We start from the raw sequence: 24,785 nt of genomic DNA on the forward strand, positions 1-24,785 counted from the left end.
TTCTGTCAAAGGTTAACCATCTGAACTATGGATTCCATCCTTGCCTTGATTTTTCCTTCTCTAATGGATCATCTCTACTAGCATACACACATGCAATAGAATTGTTCACATTTTAATAAAGAGATCCTTCCTTGATGTCACATCCAACTACTATCTATTCCTCTTCATAACCAAAAGGGTCAAACTCAATGGATATTCTCTGTCCTCATTTTCTCCCTCCTTGAAATACTCTTCTTTCTGTCTCAGCTACCATGAAAGGTAGGTTTCCTTCTTTTCTTTTAGTCTCCTTTGCTGCTTTCTTATCATCTATGCCCCAGAGATTTATCCTGGGCCCTCTTTCCTTCTCTTTCTAAATTCTCTCTCTTGGGTAACTCATCCCAGTATCATAATGGTAAAAATCAGTATATTGATTATTCCCAAACATATATTCCTGGCCCATAATTCTGTGAACACTGGACTCACAGAAAAACTGCCTAACTTGAAGCCCTTATATTTATTTTCCACAGGCATCTCACACTTAAACACATCAGAAAACAAACTTTGCTATTCCTCCGACTTATGCCCAAATCTATTCCTCCACCAGTTTTCTCCATCTCAATAAATGGTGCCACCACAGAACCAATTGTTTAAGCTAGAAACCTAGAAGTCATACTTTACCTCAATCTCTACATCTATATATTTATTTATTTAGTAGTAGTAGTAATAATAACATTTATATCAATCATACTAAGAGGAGATAGCCCTGCTTGAACACCTAATATGTGTTGGGCACTGTGCTAAGTGTTATAGATGTATTAATTCATTTAATCCTCATACCAAGCCTTTGAGGTAGGCACTATTATTATACTAATTTTATAGAAAAACAAAAACAAAAACTGAAGCAAGTAGGTGAAATAACTTGCCTGAAGCCACACATTTATTAAATGATAAAGCTTGGATTTGAATCCAAGGCAGCAGTCTTCAGAACCCACCCCCTAAGCACAGTAGGCTGCCTTATTTTAGTTTGTAATTTATCCCTTTACCTACTAGATTATTTTGAATGGACAGGTACCTGCTTGCTTAGTGAAAAGAAGCTTCAATGAAAATCTCCCTGTGATTCAGTTAACTTTCTAAGATTTACATTCCTAGTACATATGTAGAAAGTTAAGCTCAGAGAGGTTAAGTAACTTGTTTAAGATCATAAAGCTAGTGAGTATTGGAGTTAGAAACCAAACCAACTCTTCATGAGTACAGAGAACAAAAATTTAACCACAGGCTATACTGCCACCTTGTTGAGTTCTTATACTAACAGATTCAAACTGTCCATCATACAGTTCCCCATCACCACACCTCAGACTGTCAAATCACAACTAAGTTCTTATTGTGCAAAGGAAGCTTTGCCTTAGGTTGATAAAGTCATTAGCAGTTACGCTCAGTTTTAAAGTCATGTTTCTTTGTGAGCCTTTCTGAGAGAGATGAGGCCATTCTGGAGGGAGAGGCCTAGTTAAGGACTAGGACCACTCTTTGTCTGCAGGGATGGCTATGTGCCTTCCTTCATGTACAAAGGATGAGACTATTGACCCATTATCAGTAGGGCAGAAATTCAGGAATCATTTCTCCAATAACAGAAATTGAAGGCTGGTATATATCTAGATTTTTTTTTCTGGGTTTGTCTGAACTGTAACACTTCTATAAAATAACCTCCATGATAAAGAGCACAGACTGTAGTCATGAACTAGAATCTATAATCCATATAAAAATCAAATCCATGGCTTTAGCCAAAATAAGTTACAAAAGTCAGACAAGTTATATCGTATGCTCAAAAGACACTATTTTTTTTCCAAGCAGAATACATGTCAAAACACTGAGAAATTGGAAACATAGAGGGGCTTTAGGGAATTGGCTACAGGTAACCATTAAAACATTATCTTTAAACATGAAATCTAAATAGCACAGGACTAAATATTCAAGGAATTTCCTAAATAGACCTTATGCCCCCAAAATGTATATATGCTGGGCTTTGCTATTTATTTTATTATTGCTCAGTTAAAAAAAAAAAAAAAGTATGGATATCAGCAGAGGGAGAAAGGGAAAAGGCTAGAAACAAACAAAAAAAAAATAAAAGAGAGAGAGAGAGAGAAAGTAAAAAAGGTGGGAGGGAGGTAGTGGCCCAAAATGAACCAAATGAACCAGAAGCAGAGGATGAAGAAAACATTAAGCAATTTGCTTTGGGAATAGAAGGCTAAATGCAAGAACATTTCATAAAATTGCATACATGGACTTCACCTTATAGAATATCTTAAGTCACAGAACTCAGCACTACTAACTTTTACTCTAAAAAACAAACACACTACATGTACAAAACAATATATATTCATATGCATTGGAAATCATAAAATTGCTTCAAATAGCATGACGAGGCCCTTAGCTATCTCTCTGTGATAAAATTTACATAATTTGTTTTTTTACATCTTTAGAAAGGCATTAGTTCTCATTCGGTGTTTCCTGGGCCATGTCTCCTATGTCATCTGCATACTTTTCACCCAAGTTTGTCCACATATGGTTAGCTGATTCTTTGACTATGGAAAGGGATCATGAGCCAAGGAATGCAGACAGCCTCTAGAAGCTGGAAAAGATAAAGAAAAGGATTCTCCCCTAGTGCCTCCAGAAACGAATGCAGCCCTGTCCACATCTTGTTTCATCCCGTTGAGACTCATTTTGGACTTCTGGCTTCCATCAAGTTTGCTGTAATTTGTTACAACAGCAATAGAAAACTAATACACCCCCTTCCCTGTGGGTTTCTTAGCTCTTTCTCTTTCTCTACTACTGACCTCATACAATTTTTTGACTGAGAACATCTGCAACTCATTTTCTCATCTTGGTTTCCCAAGAACAGGCTGCCAAGACCAAGGAATGTCTTCATCTTTACACATTGCTCCTCCCTGAGATCTTGCCATTTAGTCCAGCAATCCAAAGATCTGATGGAATTAATTTGTAGCCTCAAGAGACATCTGTCCCTTTTATTTATATTATTTCCAAGTTTTTCATTTTATTTTCCTCCTATATTAGTGTCCTCTTTGCCTTCTAGGCTGCTGCTTCAGAGGGTATAAAAACAAAAAAAGGGATACAGCCACCCATTAAGAACATTACTTGGCTCTCAATTTCCCTCATATAGAGACAAGGCAAAGACATCCTTGAATAATGAAGACAGCCACACAAAGGGGCATGCTTTGACATAAAGAAGTGGATGTTACATCTAAATCCATGCTTCCATACTTGTTTACAAATAGAAAGAAAACTGAGGCAGGGATGTGAAGGAAGAATTATTGTCAAAAATTCTATTGCCCTCTAATAATCAAAGAAAGGCAGATATGGATCCAAAAGGTCTTTCTTTATGTTAGTAAAGTATCCATTGAATGGCTAAACTGCATGCCTACCATTTTGCTCAACTTGAAGGGGGACAAAAAATAAAGTAGGGTCATAGCTCCTTCCCTGAGGGAGTTTGCAAACCTGAGAGAGAAACAAAATCAACATATATTAAATAATTAGGAAAACAACCCAGTACAATATATGATCAAGAGCTAAAGCCTATGGTTCTCATTCAACGTGCCTACAATTCACAGGAATGTAAGATCAATGAAGGCCAGAGTAGGTGAAGAAAGCTTCTTAACTAGGAGTCCAGATGAGAAAGCCACTTTTTTTTTTTTTTGCCATTGACTTAATTCCTTCAGCATAAGTACTATTTGTGAATGGGGATGAAGATGAATATACCTGCAAAGTCTCATTCCCGGGTCAGGGCTAGCCTATCTGAGTGCACCTCTGCTTTCCCTTCTACTGAGAGAAGAGTCCTTACCCTGGTACCCAAGGTCAGAGTGGCAGCTACGATAATTGAATAAAAGAGATGGAAGAAATGGAAAGAGACAGTGTGGGGAACAGGGTCTAAATAAAGCAAGGCTAGAAAGAGAAAGGAAGAAGGAAGTGGCACCCATCAACTTTCAAAATGACAATTACAGATTCCTTGCTGAAGCTCATAGAAGTGAGAAGAAGACAGCTGTGAGAACCAAGCCTAATGTCTCCCCAAATGCTATTTCATTGGCATGAAGACACAGCTGTAGTTTCCTTTCTCTCTCTTGCTCTTGCCCACCAGGAGTTTAAGAACATACTTGGAAGATATTTCTCAGATTGCTGGCAGCAAAAGTCACTCATATTGGGCCCTGTTTTCCAAACCAGCAATGCTATACCTAAGATAATAATGAACAGAAGTTGAATCTGACTGTATCATAATGACAGATCTGACAAAGTGACCACATTGTTGGTAGTGGCCTGTAATTTGCAAAGATCTGGGAGGTATACAACTCAGTGGCCCAAAGTACATGGTTTACAGTAGATATTCAATATATGCTTGTTGAATGAATGCTCAAATGAGTGACAGTGGAGTATAACAAAAGTCTGAGACTATGGAAAATTTCTAGTACAATATCATGAACTTGCTTTCAATGAATGTTCAAGAGGACCTTGAATCCCACAAAGAATATTCTTACACTTCTGGTCTTTGCCTATCTCTTTATCCTCCTTTGATACCACTCCTCCACTTGCTCACTATGCTCCATTGACATTCTTTCAAATCTTCAAACATTCCCTGCTTCTTCCTATCTCGGGGCAGTTGCAAATGATATTTCCTCTGTCTGGAACACAATCCCTTCTCCTCACCCCAACACCACTGATTAGCTCCTACTCAACCTTGAGGTCCCTGCACAAATACTGCTTCCTCAGAAAAGATTTCCCAATCTCTTATCTGAGGCCAGCTATAAAAGTATGAACCAGTATATCATTTACATTCATGTAATTAAGAAAAACAGTTAATGTCAGGAAAGGTAACCTAGTTTTATAATAGCATGTCCTTAGGTGTCATTGTCATACTTGATAGAATCAGCTGAACAATGAGTCTTGCCCATTGCACTAATTATTAATTTTTGTGCCTGGTGTAGCCTGGTGACAAAAACAAAAACAATAAAGGTAAGTTGAGAACTAATCATGCTCTTTGTTTTTTACTTCACAGTCCAAAAATCAGTCCCTTCCCTCCCTGTGCATTTCTTTCTGAGGCAGACTATTTCCCACCACCACACTACCAATCTCCTCTCTATATCCTGTCCTCATTCAACACTCAGAAAAATGAACCTGCTGAAGGAATGGAAAAGTAACTAAAACCCCATAAAAACTGGGCAATAATTATAATTTTGTTTCTATCTTCCAGTCTCTTCCAAAGGCAAACGATCTTATGGGCCACCCAGTACTCAGATTCCATGAAAGTACCCTCCCCAACTGCGTGCCTTCACAAAACAGAGTTTATCAGATATAGTGGCATAAATGCTGTTGTTAAAGCAATGAAAACAAACACAATACCATCTTATCTGTCTTCACTTGCCACTAGGACCCCACTGGAAATCCCTTGGCAATGCTCTCATTGTGCTCATAGCGCAAACGACAGCATGGTCCCCATGAACACCATGATGCACACGGGCTCTCTCTTTTTGCAGTTTGACGGGGAAGGTCTGTAAGTTAGTCATTACTTTTATCCAAATGCAAGCATAATAATGAGATGCTAATACAGCATAATTAAATGCCTATTTTATGTCAGTGACAGAAATATAGATGCTGTCATATTATAAATACTAATAGTATAAGGGCCCAGTACACAGACCACCAAAAGGGCCACCAGGGAGTCCAGCATTACAGGCTGAAAATGATTGAATTTAGTATATTTTGTCATTCTGGATTCCTTTTTCAGAGGGTGCTTCCTGATGAGCAGTGTGTTTGCCTCTTGAAATGAATTTCAAAGCCCTTAGGTGCACTTCAAGTTTCTCAATAGCCATTTGCATTTCCCTTCCTGCCATCAGAGTAAACTCTGCATGTTTCCTCCCCAAGCTCATTAACCTATAGGTGATGAGACATTTCTTATTAGTGCAATTGAAGATCTGACCAAAAGGGTGGCCAGAAAAGCACCAAGATTGCTTCTGGGCACATGGCTCAGGTTCCTGCCACAAATGGCATTCAGTCTCTCAGTAATCAGAGTTTTCATTGCCTGTCTGCTCCTCATTCAAGACTGTAACCAGAGAGAGCAGATCTTCTATAAACTCCTACACAAGGTCATCATTATTCCTCACCCCACCATGGGGCCCAGGCACTTCTCTCTTCTGAGTCACTACTAGTGATTTATTAAGATCCCAAATACATTAGTAGACTTGGATGAAAGTCTATTATCCTTTATTTGCAAAATTAACTGCTTCTGTATTCTCCATCCAAGCCTCCCAGCTACCTTCCAGACTTTGCTCCTTCAATCACCTAGTTCCCTTTTACTGGGTCTTTTGCCAATGTTTTTGTAAACATGTGTTGCCCCTCGCCCCCCCCCCCAGAAAAAAAAGAGAGGAGAATAACACCTTTGGCTTGATTCTGCTGCCATTCTAAAGACTAATTATTTTCTCCCTCCATCCAATGCTAAATTGATGAAAAATTTTATCTCAGCAACTCCATTTTCTCGGCAGCCCTTTGCTCCTTAATCTCTTAACTTCTGGCTTCCATGATGACCAAAACACTGCAATTATTCTTTCAAAGGTCACATATAACCTGCTGCTTTTCGCTGTCTTTATTCTTGAACTCTGTGGTTTTCCCTGAGGTTCTCCAACCCTCCTTGACTCTTCTTTTCCTTGTTCTTTGTTTGTTTGGGTAACTATCCAATTCTGGTTTTCTTCTTTCTTTTCTGACCAGTTATGGCATCTTCTTCTCACCCTTGCAGGTGGGTATTACTTAAAGTTCTGTCTTCAGTCCTGTGTTCTTTTTGTCTCTAGAATTTTCTCTCTGAGGAGCAGGAAAAATTGACATAAAGGCAGAGTGGCAAATTTAAATGCTTACAAGGGCCAGACAGGTAATGTAAATCAGTAAAGAAAAAGATGGGTGGGTGTAAGATACAGTTAGGGAGTATTGGATGCTAGCAGTAAACTACTATGTTAAAGCTTATGTTTCTAAGAGGGTGGTTGCTATTCAGCCCCAGCCAATGCAGGGCGTGTATATAAGTAGGACAAATTTCCCAGCTCTTCCAAGTTTTCATCAGAAAGCTGAAGTATGAATTTTTGTGTTAACTTTCCAAATTTTTTAATGTTAGCCACTGATTCAATTTTTTTTAAATGATATAGGCTGTATCAGTTAGGATAGGCTAGGTTATGCTACATTTACACATGACCTTAGAATCTTACAACAAAAGTTTGTTACTATAGGTTAGCTGTGTCTCTGCTCCACATCATATTCAGTCTAGGACACATGTTGACAAAGTTACTTCTATCTAGAATATTAATGACCTCATGGCAAAAGAAAAGAAAACCTGATGAATCATGCACTTAAACTCTGCTCTTAAATCATGCCTTAAATTTCCTCTTACAACTATTGCACATCACCTCTGCTCACATTTCATTGGCCATAGCACATCATGTGGCCAAGGCTGACTTCAATGGGAAGGGGAAGTATAATCCTCCCCCAAAAAGAGGCAGCAAGTATTTGTGAATAGCAATACAATCTGTTATTCTGGTTAAACACCAGTGGTCCATTATTAGTTTGCAACCTCTAACAATCAGGAAAGAGCAAGGAACTGAGACTCACTCAGGAACTGCAAGGAACTGAGACTCACTCAGGAAATCTGATTTTTCATCACCACCCATGAACTTTGGCGTCCTGGGAAAGTTACTTCATCTATTGGTCTCATAAGTAGAATGAGAGAGTTGGAGTAGATGAGTTTTAAGGTCGCTTTACAGACCTACTATCCTGAGTGTGTGAACTACTCTATGGAGATAGAATCCTATTAACAGAGACTGAACATCCAGAACTGCCCTCACCCAAATCCTAGTCCTACATTTTCTAAAGGTTGCTGCACATTTCTACTTAGACACCTAAACACTAGCATGCAACAAGTCCTAATTTGAACCACTCTTCACTCCAAACTTGATTTTCTTATTTGTAAGCAGTTCCACTATCAAAATAATCTGGCCAATATGTTCCCAGTCATCATTATCTCTTTTCTTTCTCTAGTCCCCCATCTCCATGGAGTCACCAATCTCTAGCAATATTGTCATCCCAATATTTCTTTCATCCGTCTCCTCCTTTCCAGTCTGATAGCTATTAAGATAATTCATGCTCCTTATCTATTCACACCTGAATGGCTGACCTGACTTACTATCTTGGCTTTTGCCACACCTATACCATAAGCTTTAAAGTTATCATGTTACCATCTACTTGCCCTCAATCACCCAACTCCCACAATTTCCCTATTCAAAAGGCTTCAATAACTCCTCACTGCCTTTAGGGGCAAGTCAATACTCCTTCACCTACCATTCAGGTTGCCTTCAGCAACTGACTATATAAATTTAAAGTTTTTAATTTCCCTGGACCTAAGTGTTCCCATGTGTGAAATGGGCATAATAATAATAGTTTACCCTATCTGCTTCAAAAGGCTGTGAATCACATGTGAAAAAATGGTGATATAAAATATAAAGGATGCAAGATAAATTATTGCTTAAACAACGCAGAGCTTCAACCACTATAAATGCAAGTAAATTAACAGAGTTTTATATTATGAAAATTAACTTTCAGAAGTGATTTTTTTCCTGAAGAGGAACCATTTAATGATTCATTTGTAGAGGCAGAGGTTGGAATAAATAACCTGTCTCAAAGGTCCCTGACAACTCTGAGATTTTTATTGATACCCCATAAACTCTGCCTACATTAGAAAACTAGATGAGAAGTAATTAGGTTTTAGAAATAAAGGCAATTCCTAGCAGTTAATACCATGGGTTTTGGGGTCAGCCAACATGGGTCCAAATCTTGACTCTCCCACTTAATAACTATGTGAATTTAGAGAATTTAATTAACTTATAAGTGGCATTATCATCTAAAATTTGTTTTGTTCATAAAGAGAAAAAAAAGAAGAAACCCAAAAGTCCATCTGTATCATGCAGCTGATAAAAAAAAAGGATAAAGAGTTTAATGTACTGACGCAGAAAGAACTCAAAGACATGCTGTTATGTGAGAAGGGAAGCAGATCAATACTTAGAGTAAGATCCTATTTTTGGACATGCATGTTTATTTATATATGGATGGGGGAAATCTAGGATAAACAACAAAGAGTTAACATGGTTACCTGTGGGGTTGGGATCAGCGGGGTAGGTGTATGGATGAAGGAACAGGGATTTTCACTTTTCTACTTATACACTGCCATAATAATTGAATATTTTATAAGTCTGCATTATTTTATTTTAAGCATTTTCTAAGGAAAAAAACCCATCCCATCTAGAGATGTCTTGTTCCAATTCGAAACCAAGGTCTATTACTTCAGAATAAAGATAAACCCCATTCCAAAGCATCCCGAGAGCCCTTCAGGAATAGACCCCACACTGGCTTGAGCCCTGTCCTGCTATCTGATGTTTCCAGAAAAATGACCTTCCCCTCATTTAGTCTCCCCATAAATACTTAAGAATGTGGAAGTGTTGTGATTATTTATTTGCCCCTGAAGGGTGGGTAGGTAGATTTGTAGCCAGAGTCTGCAGAAGAGTTGGGTGGGACCTAAAGAGAATTAAAAACTAAACAAATAAACAAATAATAAATAAATAAAGGCAAAAGGATATTTTAGAGCCTGTCAAAATCCTTACTCCATGCACCTGGTGTTGTTCACAGCTGCACATCTTTAGGGCGAAGTGTGGAAACCTGACAGCCATACTTTCATCTGGAAACATCACGCCCTATCTACTGCTTTCCGTAAACATTCTTCTATTTTTCCAGATCCTTTGCCATGAAAGAAACACCATTTCAACCTGTGTTCGTTAGCATCTTTCTGCCATTCTCATCACAATCCTGTTTATTTTGTTTATTAAAGTTTATTGAGTTGACAATGCTTAGTAAAGTTATGTAGGTTTCAAGTTTCAAGTGTACACACTATCCTGTTTTGACAATACACAGATAAGAGCAGCCAACATTTACAGATTACTACCAGAGACCAGGCACTGTGCTAAGTCCTTTACATGAATCCTCTCAGTTAATCATCTCAACAATCATATGAAGAAGGTAATATCATTTTTATTTTATAGTTGAAGAAATAAGCCTCACAGAGGTCACCTCATTGGTAAATAGTGGAGTCAATTGCCATATAACAGGAAGCATCATCCAAAGGGATTGAATCAAAAGTGTAAAGTTTTAGGGTAGAAAGAACATTTGGATTGTGGGACTCACTCTCCAGGAGAAGTAGGGCACTGCACAAGGGGGCCAATGGCAGCCATGGAGTCTGAGGTGACACTGAGTATCTGGGATGAAGGTAGAAAAAATATGTGGCCCTGATGGAACTGATAAGAAATCATAGTCTCATAATAATAGCTAATATTTATTGAGTGTTCACTACCTACTAAACAACATATGCATCATCTCATTAAATCCTCCAAATGTAGTCAGGTAAGGAAATGGCTCAGAAAGTTAATGCAGATCATTCAAATCAGCAAGGGGTAGAGCCAGGATTCAAACGCTGGATGTGCTTGATTCTAGAACCCCTAATCTCTGTGGATATTTTTGCTTTTCATAATTGTATTATTCCCTAATATTCAGTATCTTAGCACTATCTAGACCATCTCATCTTTCATTGCACAGGACAGGTTTTACTATTAGTTGATAAGAGTATAAATGTTCTGCTTCTCAGAACCATACCATTTTTCTCAGAGTCTGCCCTCTTTTCCAGCCAAATATCTGCTTATCAATGCTATGGGTGCATCACCTCACACCAGTCAGAATGGCAATCATCAACAAGTGAAATACTAACAAGTTTGGAGAGGCTGTGGAGAAAAAGGTACCCTCATACACTGTTGGTGGGAATGGACAAGTAGATTGGTGCAGCCACTACGGAAGGCAGAGTGAAGAACAGAATTACCATATGACCCAGCAATCCCCCCTGAGAATATACCAAAAAAATCTGAAAACATTTATTTATAAAGATATATGCACTCCGATGTTCATTGCAGCTTTATTTATGATGGCCAAGACATGAAAACAACCAAACTGTCCTTCAATAGATGACTGGATAAAGAACATGTGGTATATATACACAATGGAATATTACTCAGCCATAAGAAAAGGTAAAATAGTGCCATTTGTGACAACATGGATGGATCTTGAGATTATTATGCTAAGCAAAATAAGTCAGACAGGAAAGGTCGAGAACTGTATGATTTCACTCATATGTGGAATATAAAACTGAAAGCAACAAAGGAATAAGACGAACAAATAAAAAAACAAAAACTCACAGACAGACAACAGTTTAGTGGTTGCCCGGGGGTAAGGGAGTAGTGGGGTGGTAGATGAGGGTAAAGGAAATCAAATATATGGTGATGGAAGGAGAACTGGCTCTGGGTGGTGAACACACAATGTGATATATAGATGATGTATTACAGAATTGTACACTTGAAACCTATGTAATTTTACTAACCATTGTCACCTCAATAAATTTAATTAAAAAAATAAAAATCAGAGTTGATTCTAGCAAGGTGCAAAGAGTAACGAAATCCAAACACCATTTGCCCCAGTCTATTTTGATATGAGCAAACTTTCAAAACTGAAAGGGAATAAATTGAATTATACGGGTCTGGGTTTCATCCAGGGTGATCTTTTTCCCTTTTCAGCACCATAAACCTCTGCAACTAAGACGTTTAGAGGCAACCATGCCAAGATACTGCTTTCCAATTTACAGAGAACAACAGTCCTCCCCTGGATCCCATTACCACAAAGCCCCCAAATCACCCTTCCCAGCTGGATAATTGTATTTTTAAGCAGTTAATCTAGCCAAAAGATTAAGTTGTCTGAAGAAAGTGTACTGCCAGCAGAGTTTAGGTGGTATGCTTATAAAAGGCAAACAATCTGAGCACTCTGAAATGTCCCTAATCAAGGAGCCCCTTTCCTGGCAATTCTACTGCAGTGAGTCTTTCAGAACACTCAAGAGTTAGTCAGCAGCTGGTTTGCTACCAATTTCTTTCCAGTTCTCTATCTTTCAGGGATATTGTCCTTAGGAAGCCACCCCCAACATCAGCAGCAGCAGCTGCCAAGACCCCAGATAAGCTGCTTGTTTTAGTGCACTGGCCAGAGAGGAAAGTTTTCAAGTGTCCTGTAAAGCCAGCCCTGTTACAAGTGTTGTACCATAAAGTAAGGAGAGGCCATTCTGTGTCTTTTTGAAAATTCTTTTACTCCAGCTTTCTCAAGCAGATAATTTGATTCACAAATTACAAATTAAAACTATTGCTCAGAAATTGGCAGGTTTGCAGTCCAGTATATGAGGCAAAGAGAATCTACTGTCCCTATCTAAGGAAAGAGTGTGTCCCCTTGATCGCTGACAGAAGAGTCGTTGGTGGCAGGAGACACAGCACAAGCCAGTGAAGAAGCCACCTCTTTCTGAAACTGGGAAATTGTATTGAAACTGTCTAAAAATGCATTTGCAGCAGGGATGAAGTCTGGTCTATGAACTCAGCTCCAAGTAGCTTTGATACAACAAAGGACTCATGTTTCAGAGAAATAAGACACATTCAGATAGTTGTGCATCATCTTAATGCTTAAAAATTTCTGATCTAGAATGTGCTTCTTTCTCTTGACCATCTAAACCCTTCCATTTCACAAGGGTAAGCTGCAGTCTCAAAGGCTGAACAATATAATGCAGTAGTTCTCAAACTTTGTGGCACAATACAATCACTTGGGGGCCTTTCAAAAATCGCTAACGTTCAGTCCCCTCCCCAGACAAACTGGACCAGAATCCCAGGAGAGTTGTACCTGGCCATCAAAAGGCCACCACCTAGTGCTTCTAATGTACAGTCAGGGTTGAGAATGACTAGTGTACCTGTTAAGAGCACAGGCCTCTAGGTTTAAAAAGATTTGAACTAAAGTACGCATTTCAACACTATCTAGCTATGTGACTTTGAGCAAATTATTCAACCTCTTGGAGTCTCGATTTGTTCATCTGGAAAATTAGTGCAATAGTAGTATCTACCATGTAATGTTATTTGGAGGGTTGAAAGATAATTTTGAGAGTTGAAAGAGCTAATCTATCTTCTGTGCTTAGCACATAGCAGGTTTGCAGTCAAACATTAGCTGCCATTATCATCATCATCATCATCATCATCATCATCATCATCATCATCTGTTATACGAAATCTTTGAGAACCACTCCTAGTTTAATATTGAACAGTTCAGAGAAGTAAAATGACACACATTTCAGGAAAATAAACATTTACTATGCCAGGCACTGTTCTAATTCAAACTCCAAATCCAGTGCTCTCTCCACTACATTCATTTAATTTCATTTCAACAAATGTATTAAACCCTGACTATACTCACATATCCAACTGTAAAGCAGATTTTTGGAACAGAAAGATAAATTTATATCAAATTGTCCCTACTCTTGAGATTTTCTACCTAGTAGAAGAGTCTAATGTGTAAACAAATAATTACAGTAATAAAATATGAGTTCTTACACTCAGTGAGTTTCAGTTTCTACGAGCTCATGGAAGGTAACAAAATTAACTCTGTTTGGGCGAGTTGACAAAGATTGCAGTGAGGAGGCTATGCCTGAATGGTATCTTGAAAGATAAATGGGAGTGTTACAGGTAGGGAGGGATGTATGGAAAGGATATTTCAGGCAGAGAGAACAGCCAGAGAAAAGGTACTATATCAGCATGCCTCTCAGCTCTTTCTTCTCACAACTCCTAGAACACTTGTCAGTACCATTCATTTGTCAGATAATAATGTTTTGTCTCATGACACCTCTTCCATTATTGCCTTGAACTATTTATCTCCTCTGTTACCTAATTTTTCATGACTTGAAACCCCAGCTAGAAGTTAAGCTCGAAGGGAGAAGAACCAGTTTAATAGATCACCATATCTCCCATAGTACTTTGCACATGGTCTTAAATAGAGCAGCTGCTTAGTGTATACTTTTTGACCCATTGATGTAAAGGGAGAAAAATAGAATAATTTTGAATATATGTTAAATTCACTACTTATCACCAGAACCTTCTGTGAAATAAAGTTTGTTTACTCTCTCTTCCTGATTGTTCACATCGTGACCAAAAAGAGTCTCTGAACTCCTTCTGTGTCCCCACTACAATGAAAACTACTGTGGTACAATAAGATCATTAGATACCCACACAGTAGCAGCTCTTTTCACATTTCAATACCCTACTCTGTTTTTACCGATCAAATGTACAAGGATTTCAAAGTTAAGCCTCGGGAGTCACTGCTGAAAACTGCTGATCACAACAAGGCTAGGTCAATCAGTCTGGTCTCCACATTTTTCAACAAAATATCAGGCATTCTGATGGAATTGCAAAGAATGAATAAACTATGATACCATTCTTTAGCAGCACCCTAAAGAAGTCTTCAGGCTAGCGGCCTCGGGAGAAAAAAAAGTAACCTAATGCTCAAGCAGGATAGAAAATGATATTTCTTAGAAATGGGGGGCAGAGTTTGAACCGAATTTAAAATCAGGATAAGCATAGGAAACTTCCCCCACTTAGAAACATTTCAAATGTTAACCTCAAAAGTGGGAAAAATGTGCTCTTACCTGGATATGTTTTAGACTCTATTGTGCAAAACTGAGAGCCCCAAGTAGTAGGAAGCTGGCACCTATTCAAAAAGGGCCTGACAGAGAAGATCTTAATCAAAGGTGTCCCTCATCTCACTGATTTTCCTGTATTTTTGCAAGATGACTCACTGCCAACCTGAGCACAAACAAGTATGGGTATAAATGAAGTCTCTCCACATATGCACGAAATACTTGGAAATTAATACATTGTATGCCCAGGGTGGATAGAGCTTTATAGTTCAGAGAGAGGAGTTGGTGCAGACCAAATGTCAAACCTATGATGGGAAAAGGACAGGATATCCTAACACATTTACCCTCCTGGAAGGACAGCTTGTTATGAGCTTATAAATGCATCACCTCCATTATTCTCTCCTTTCTTCTTCCCAACCAGCAAACAACCCGACTTACCCACTCATCATTTTCCTTCATCCCAAGTGTGTAAATAATTCAAGATCTTCTTATAAACATGTTGAGAAGACTAAATGAGATGATTTGAAACACCAAACAGGGAGCTCTCTTCACTATAGGTATCACTTTGCAACCTTATACTGTATGTAAAAAGTTTTCACTAGGTTACCAACTTTATATGGCAGAGTTCAGACCAACCTAGGTAGAAATGAGAGAGATGGGAAGTCAAACAGAAATACCCAGGGATTGATACTCTAGAGAACTATGATTGTAAAGTCAAATTTTTGCTTAGCCACTCTAATAGAAGATAAATAAATAATAAAACAGATAAGCAAAACACAACAGATAAGGGGAATGGCTAAGTAAATTATGTTAGATCAACAAGATGGAATATCAAGCAGCTATTAGAAATTAGAATCATGAACACTATGGACAAACATGTGAAAATATCGATGTGTTAATTGAAAAAGTAAAACAAAACTGTGCATACAATGGCTGAAGTGATTTAAAATTGTGCATGCATGCACAAAAATGTGTATATGGGTAGATTACAGTAATGTAAAATTTATTAATTATATCAACAGTAGAAACATTAACTACAAATAAACAGCTAAATTACAAATCAGTTCTATCCAGCTATATACTACATGATGTAACTTTTCATTGGAAATCAATTTATTTCCCTGATACTGTTTCCTTAGGCTGATGTTAACGTGAGTTTGCATTTTCTGAGCCCTCATTAAGGGATGGTAGGAGGGATAGGTAGGAGGGCAAAGTAATTCAGGAGTGTTCAGGTTGCATGGGGGAAGTTATTTGAAAGTAAGTGTTTGTTGTAAAATCTACTGGGAGGAAAATTTGAAGACACATTTTTTTAAATAGTTATAGAAATACATTTTTAAATGGCTTCTATACAAGCGGGTGGAAATGAAAATGAAACCGTGGAAACCTATAAAGAAAGGGTTGAATAGCTGTCTTTTGAGTACCAATTACATTAAACTGAATTCAGCTATTCCTAGAAATAAAAACATAAAACAGAATTGTTCCTTCCCTTTGAATCAACCCTAAAGTGCTACTAAGTCGCATACTATTACCGTGACCAAACTGTCAAATAATGAAAGCAAACTTAAACTTGGACTTATAGACCACGAAAATACATATATAACTCTATCCTGATTTACAAATATTTATGGCATCTATGAAGTTCCAGTAAGATAATATGAGCACCATTTGTCCTATTCCTCTTAAATAAAAGCAAAAAAAAAAAAATCAACTCAAACTGAATGCGCAAGTCAATGAGGAAGCAGACTATTAAGAGGGCATGGAACATTTATCTGAATAATGGATATAATTTTATGATACCAACCACAGTCTTCTTAATGACAACTTGAATTTGCTCAGCACCTTGTCCAGCAATATTTTCTCACAATCTAAGTAGCAATCAGAGCCTGAATCCCTAAACATAATTACTTCATCAAAGAGACTCTAAATTTTATGACTGCCACCAATTCTTTCCTATTTTGGGGGCTGTGTGCTGGGTATGCTGAAGTGATTTGACTAGATAATGTAATCAGAATAAAGTGGCAATGCATTTCCCTGCATTAGGCACACAAGTCCCAGAGGGAGACACTGCTATCCTAATGATTTCCATGGTCCCTCTGGAAGGCTGAAAATACCACTGGTATGGATGGTTGTTCACCTGAGACACACAGTTATCTAAGGACAAATCAGCTGGTCAGTGGATCCTCTGGACATTTGGGCAAAAGCTGTTGTTGCCCTCTTCCTCTCCGACTGATACTCTCACACTGGCCCTTAGTGTCTCAGAAGGCCCCCACTACCGCGGTCCTGCAGATCATGTCCTCCTTAAGCAATACCCCATGCTCTGTAACTTCCTCTGTTTCCTTTGCTTATCAAAACTGACCTGGACTCCCCTCTGTCGGAGGTATGCTCTTTGCTAGTGAATAGTGTTAATAAATTGTTCAGATAAAACAGTACTTCACAACTTTTTAATTGAGGCACCTTCCTAAATGTCAAAAAAAAAGTTGATCTTTATATAGCTGCTGGTGAAATGTAAATACAACATAATGACAGAAAGCTATTATAAATCCAGTAGTATTTATAAAAGAATTTGTATTTTATTAATGAAATCAGCATCTAATTAGGTTGGAAAATAACTGTACATATATATGTGCTATTTCTTACTGATTCCATCTACAGACACTTGTGTGCACAGTGTCATGGAGCCCTTGTACAAACTTTTTGGAGCATCACAGATCTGAAGATAAGAGGTTGGCAACCACCAATAAAATCTAGGCACTCTTTATTGCCACTTTTCATTTCCTTAATCAAGTTAAATGTCACCTCAAGTATTTAAGGGATGTTGCTAATGGTGAGTTGTAAGCCACTGGGGGGATTACTTGGAGGTAAATCCCTAAAACCACACCTGTGTACCAAACTACTGCTCAAGAATCTGATCAAGGCATAGTACAGTGAAACTACTTTGGAAAAAAAATAACTTGGAGATGTGCATTTTAGATGATGTTTTAAATGGATCAAAATAGAAATATTTTGTTGTGTTTTAATAAACACTAAAAAGAAGAGCCAACCAGCTTATAAAAAAGAGTTGGTCAAAGTAATGGTTAATAGTGGTTTTCTATATGGTCTTCGGACCACACCTGGGAATTTGTCAGGAATGCAAATTCTCAGCTTCCACTCCCATCCCTGTACCCCTGCCCCACCTCTTAAACCAAAAGCTCTGGGGAAGGGGTCTAGAAATCCATGTTTTCACAAGGCTTCTAGGTGATTTTGATGCACACTGAAGCAAGTTGGAGAACTACTGAACTAGATAGTTACTAACCAGAGTGGCAGAGCTAGAAAGCCGAGATTCTGGTGGGGGAAAGACTAACCCAGGTGTAGCAAAACTAGTATAATATAGTGATTAATAGTACATGCTCTGGAGTCATACAGCTCTGGGTTTGAGAACTAGATTACTACTGTGTTTCCCCGAAAATAAGACCTAGCTGGACAATCAGCTGTAATGCGTCTTTTGGAGCAAAAATTAATATAAGACCCGGTCTTATATTATATAAGACCCAGTATTATATCATATCATATTATATTATATTATATTACATGGTCTTATATTATAATAAAATAAGACCGGGTCTTATATTATTTTTTGCGCCAAAAGATGCATTAGAGCTGATTGTCCGGCTATGTCTTATTTTCGGGGAAACAAAGCAAGTGTATAATCTTTAGCAAAGTAGCTTAACCCCGCTGAAGCTCAGTTCTCTCATATGTAAAATGAGGGTAAATAATAATACCTCCTCCATAGCGTTGCCGTGATTATAAAATGAGTTAATTCATGTAAAACACTTAGGACATGCCTGACATATAATAAATGTGTAATAAAAGTAAGCTATAATAAGTGGGTGCCATCTTGAGATGGAGCCAGCTTTGTCTAGAGGAATGAAGTTGTTTCCATATGTCCATGAAAGGAGGCTTTATGCTGACTCTCTAGAGTGATGAGAAAGGAATGGACAGGGTGCTAGTGAGATTGAGGAGGAACACAAACAATTAAAGACACTCACTTGAAGGACATTCTATTTATAAACACCGAGCAAGTGGCTTAATGAGAGGGCCTCCAGCAATGGCAGTGAAAAATTGGCTTAAAACTTAGTAAAGTGGTCAAAAAGAAGTTTTTGAAAATCTAAAGATACTCATACTGTGATTCTCAGAGCACTTTAAACTGACTAGCTGTTCTGTAGGTGAGTGATACCTATAATAATACTCACACTGACTCTGGTGATGCAGGTGGAGGCCTGCTTAACCAAAAGATAGGCTCCTGAATGCTGTAGTCTTGGCTGATAAATTATTCAGATACAGAATTTTGAAATTTTTGATGCCATTTTCTGCTTAGGAGTCAAGATCTAACTTGAAATATTGTAAATCCAACTCATGAACTCTGGAGTTAAATGGATCTGAATTCATATCCCCACTCTGCCTCTTATTATGTTTGTGACCTTTGGTGATTTATTTAACCTCTATCCCTCAGTTCTCTGGGCTCTAAAATGGGGAACCACTTAACCTATCTTGAGGGTTGTTGTTAGACTTAAAAGTAAACAGAGAAAGGGCTGAGCACATTGGCTGTCTCATAGGGAGCACACAGTATGTGTTGATTACTTTCATTGTTTGGCTATCTTACAATGGAGAGGTCAAATTATCCTAGTATTTTAATAGTTTGTTTGGACAAAAAACATCACTGTCCTGATTGTATCACTGTCTTAGTGTGATGATTTTAATCTTGGAGAAGGCTAACCAGCAAACCTGAGGCTTTCTATCTGGCATAATAACCAGAATTATGGTTGTATTCGAAAACGAATTTGCCTCTCAAAAGCCTTGTATTGAACAAGAGAAATTCTGATTAGTATTACATGAAAAGGGAGCTTCCAAAAGAAAATAAGTTTATGAAATGCTGGGTTAAGCAAAATTAAACCAATTTCTTTACCGTTAAATTTCTCAGTGTTTTCACTATCCTAACATGCGTGGCAAATTTCCTAGAGGGAACCATACCATGAAGCATTTACCAATTTATTTGACCCCTTTTCTGGAAAAAAAGAACACTTACAGAAATTAGTACTGGACAGAACATACTGTGGGAAATACTGCCCTCATCATTCCAACCCTTCTTTCAGTGGCATGGGGGAAAGAAAAGGAGACAGAGTTCTCACAAGTCAGGTTAGCCCCCTTTATCACATAGGTTAAATTGCCTTGTACCAAATCTGAGAGAAGTACTAACTCCTCGGGACATACTGTAATTCAGTTGTAGCAAATATTGTTTTGGGGGTTGAAGAGATAATTACAACTTAGGTAGCAGGATTTGGTCTTTATGGAGAAATAAGAGATCTTACATAACTGTAAGGGAGAGAAGAAATGGGAAGAACCACCATCTTCCCCCAAGCCTTTGCACTCCTGGCCTTACCCTACACATTGGCCACCTTTCTAAAAATGTTTCCCCCCTGCCGTCTCTTTCTCCCTAGGAGGAGAGAATGAGGAGTCACCATTAGTGGGTTCTGATAGCAACATTTTCCACCGGAAGCACGGCAGTACTTTCCTTCCCATAGCTGCACAATGTCTAAATCAGGGCCCCAGTAGCCTTCTTTACTCTTTGGGCCAGCCCATGAATGTTCCTGTTTCCTTCTGCTGCTTAATGCTTCCAGAAAGGTCCAGTTTCTCCAGGCCCTTCCCTACTCATTCTCCATAATATCCGTGGCAGTGTCTTGCATCAGCCGTCTTTTTTCTCTGAGCAAAGGCACCAAAGAGCTTGATCTTGAAGAGCTATAAAGATATTAAACAATAATAATTTCCCCACAATACCTGTAGTTTGAATAACACTTTCGTTTTCATCTTTCAAAGGATTCTAGAGCACCCATTTCCTTGTTTCATTTTTCCAACGTCCCTGTGAAATAGCCAGTGCAGGTATTGTTAGTCTTATTTCATAGACAAGGAAAATGAAACACAAAAAAGTGCAATAAGTTTCTCAAGGTTATTCGGACAGTTAATGTCAGGGATGGAATTAGAACTGGGTCTCTTGATTCCAAGCCTAGAGTTCTCCCTGCAAATGTCACAAGGATCAGCATTGCTCTAGTGGAAGCGAGATCCCTGCATGAGGTCAGCAGCACACAGAGAGAAGTAGGAATTGAAACAAATGCTTTCCCTGGCACGGTTCGCATACAGGGAAGACTTCTTCATTAGTTTTTTTGTTCAGAATACCTGCCTGGATTTTGAAACCACCATAGGAACTTCAGATTGCCATCTGTTTCAATGCTACTTACCCATTTTAGTCAGTGAGGACCCTGAAGATGACATCCTCTTTTTGTTATGAAGGACAAGAGTCTCACAGGTTCCATACAGACAGGGACAATTTGTTCACACAAATTATTCATACAAATTGCTAAGTCCCAGCAGCAGGAGCAAGAATGTGTCTGAGTCTCCAATGTAACTGGAGTAATTTTACAGCAAACAAATTTATATATACCCCATAACCCAAAGGCTTCCAAGGAGGGAATTTGGACTCCTGGAGAAATCCAAACAACAGAACAGGTCCTCTAGGTGGGGCCCTAAAAAGGCACAGTTGCTGCCTTTTCTAATAACCCAATTCATCACTTTTCATTGTTGTGATTTGTACCTTGTGAAAGAAAAAAAGACACATGCGATAATAGCTACAGATTTTGTGAAATTAAGATTTACTAGTGAATAAAACATCAGAAGGAGAAATTTAAAAAAACAATCCCATTTACAATTGCTCCAAAGACTGTAAAATACCTGGGAATAAATTTAACCAAAGAAGTAAAAGATCTGTACTCAGAAAATTATAAGACACTGAAGAAAGGAATGAAAGAAGATATAAATAGATGCAAACACATATCATGTTCATGGATAGGAAGAATTAATATAGTTAAAATGTCCATACTGCCTAAGGCAATATACATATTCAACGCAATTCCTATCAAAGTACCAACGACGTTTTTCTCAGAAATAGAACATATAATCCCAAAATTTATATGGGACCATAAAAGACCCCGTATAGCCTCAGCAATCTTGAGAAATAAGAACAAAATGGGAGGTATAACAATACCTGACTTCAAATTATACTACACGGCTACAGTAATCAAAACAGGATGGTACTGGCATAAAAACAGACACATGAATCCATGGAACAGAATAGAGAGTCCAGAAATAAATCCATGCCTATATGGTCATTTAATCTACGACAATGGAAGCAAGAATGTACGATGGAGTAAAGACAGTCTATTCAATAAGTGGTGCTGGGAAACCTGGACAGACACATGCCAAAAAATGAAGCTGGACCACCTCCTTACACCATATATAAAAATAAATTCAAAATGGCTTAAACACTTAAATGTAAGATCTGAAACCATAAAATACCTAGAAGAAAATATAGGAAGAAACCTCATAGACATTACCCGGAGTAAGATTTTTACTGATATATCCCCTCGTGCGAGGGAAGTAAGAGAAAAAATAAACATGTGGGATTATATCAAACTAAAAAGTTTTTTCACAGCAAAGGAAACCATCAATAAAACAAAAAGGGATCCTACTGAATGGGAAAAGATATTTGCCAATGATATATCAGATAAGGGATTAATATCACAAATCTATAAATAAACTCACTCAAATCAACTCCAAAAAAACAAACGACCCAATTAAAAAATGGGCAGAGGACTTGAAGAGACATTTTTCTAAAAAGGATATACAGATGGCAAACAGACATATGAAGAAATGCTCAACCTCACTAACCATCAGAGAAATGCAAATAAAAACCACAATGAGATATCACCTCACCCCAGCCAAAATGGCTATCATCAATAAATCAACAAACAACAAGTGCTGGCACGGATGTGGAGAAAAGGGAACGCTTGTGCACTGTTGGTGGGATTGCAGATTGGTGCAGCCACTATGGAAAACAGTATGGAGGTATCTCAAAAATCTGAAAATGGAACTACCCTATGATCCAGTAATTCCACTCCTAGGTATCTATCCGGAGAAATCCAAAACTCCAATTCAAAAATCTTTATGCACTCCTATGTTTATTGCAGCACTATACACAATAGCTAAGACATGGAAACAACCGAAATGCCCATCGGTAGATGACTGGATTAAGAAACTGTGGTACATTTATACACTGGAGTATTATGCAGCCATAAAGAAGAAAGACATCTTACCATTTGCAACAACATGGATGGACCTAGAGAACATTATGTTAAGTGAAATAAGTCAGACAGAGAAAGATAAGTACCATATGATCTCACTTATATGCAGAATCTAAAGAAAAGAATAAGTGAATGAACTAATCAGAAACAGTTTTGGAGATAAAGAGGAAAAACTGAGGGTTGCTAGATGGGCGGGGGGGGGTGGGGGTAAGGGGGATGGTGAGGGGATTAGAAAACAATCAGTAACCACAAGATGGCCACGGGGTTTTGAAAATTAATCTGGGGAACGTAATTTAGTGGTTACCAGAGGGTAAGGGGGTTGGGGGGTGGGAGATTAGGGTAAAGGGGGATCAAATATATGGTGATGGAAGGAGAACTGACTCTGGGTGGTGAACACACAATGTAATTTATAGATGATGTGATACAGAATTGTACACCTGAAATCTATGTAATTTTACTAACAATTGTCACCCAAATAAATTAAGAAAAAAAAAAAAGAAAAGAAAAGATTTACTGGTGAGGAGAATTCAGCTGTGAAGCTAAAAAAAAAAAAAAAAAAAAGTTAGGTGGCGAGGTCTTGCTTTAAAGATTTTTTTCCTCCTCCATGAAAACAAATGATTTCTTCTCAGCTCTGCTCATCAATGAGGCTGCTGAAACTGTCTCTTTCCTCAGGGATGACTTGCTCCTAGGGGTCAAAATAAACATATTTTTACCCAGTGACATCAGCTCATAATATATGCTCTGCAGCCCTGATGTAAGCCAGTCTGGGAAGGCACAAAGGAGTATATTTTCCCTGCTACCTACCAGGCTCCAGGCCAGAATGCTGAAATATTTGACTCCAAATAAGGGAACCTAACTCTCAAATCCCCTCCCACAAATGACTTTATACTTTCCTATGAGGTAGGTTCATTTGGAAGGAAGAGCTAGTGGGAAAATCAAGGCCATGTTTCAATCAAATCTCTGAACTGTTCCACATGCAGCAACATGTTGAGGTCCATAAAGAAATAGTACCACAGAGGAGCAATAAAAGCCTTGAATAGGACATGTTAAATCACTCAAAGAAAGAAAAGAGGAAAGGGAACTCGATTGCAGAGAAACTACTCTTTAACTCAAGTAAACGCCTCTTACTTTAAGTACTCTTTTCCTGTTCTGAACTATAAGGGGAAATATGCATTAATTTTTATCGCTGGGAAAATCTTTAGCACTATCACCACTTCTATCTACCTATTCCCTCATGGAAATACTACTTACATATAGACAAATATTTATGAAAACATAAAATTTTGATACCAAGGACAGAATAAATCCCTCCACACACATCAAAACATAGCTTGCTTTTTAATAAAACTGTTCTCAATGTAAGCTTGCCTATTTCCATAATATTGTGTACAAATATCTCTATCTCCCAGATGTAGGCATCCAAGTATTTATCACATTATGAAACCCATCACCCGTCTTCCTCCCTAAGGAGTCACTGGATAGGAAATCAACAAAATGAGTTACTGGTAGCAATAAGAGCCCTGCTTACGGAATTCACCACCATCAAACTTGTTGAAAAGAGGTGTGAACGGGAAAGGAGGAAGCTGCAACAAAATGTGAATGCTGAAGTCTGCTCTCAAAATCTACTATATTGCCATCATAAGAAGTTTACTTAATGATCCCCACTCCTCTGAACTCCAGCACCACTTAAACACCGTGCCACATTCCCAACATTTCTATATCAGAGAATGTTGTTCACTGAAGGTGTCAGACACTTTCATGTTATCTCCAGTATAAAACTGCAAACTGCTAAAAAGCAAAGAACACTTCTCTACATTTTCCAATATTTTCTATTCTGTCCGTTACAGTAAGCACCTGGTAATATATTCCTCCTCTAATATTTTTTAACTTAGAAACAAAAGTAATACATTCATACTTGGTAGAACTTTTTCGAATACAGTTGGCTCTGGCATACAGGTAAGTTGGCTGACAGGCCATTAAAAGTTTACAGAGCCTCTGAGATATTTCCCAGCACTGAAATA

The 24,785-nt window shown here is 38.1% G+C and overlaps 1 protein-coding gene across 1 annotated transcript in view; it reads right to left on the reverse strand.

The window, feature by feature from the left end:
- Window positions 1–24,785, reverse strand: part of IL1RAPL2 (interleukin 1 receptor accessory protein like 2) — a 1,393,401-nt gene that overhangs the window by 1,178,435 nt on the left and 190,181 nt on the right. The gene's annotated exons all lie outside the window — the stretch shown is intronic.

Source organism: Rhinolophus ferrumequinum, chromosome X, assembly GCF_004115265.2.
Source record: "Rhinolophus ferrumequinum isolate MPI-CBG mRhiFer1 chromosome X, mRhiFer1_v1.p, whole genome shotgun sequence".
NCBI classification, from domain to species: domain Eukaryota; kingdom Metazoa; phylum Chordata; class Mammalia; order Chiroptera; family Rhinolophidae; genus Rhinolophus; species Rhinolophus ferrumequinum.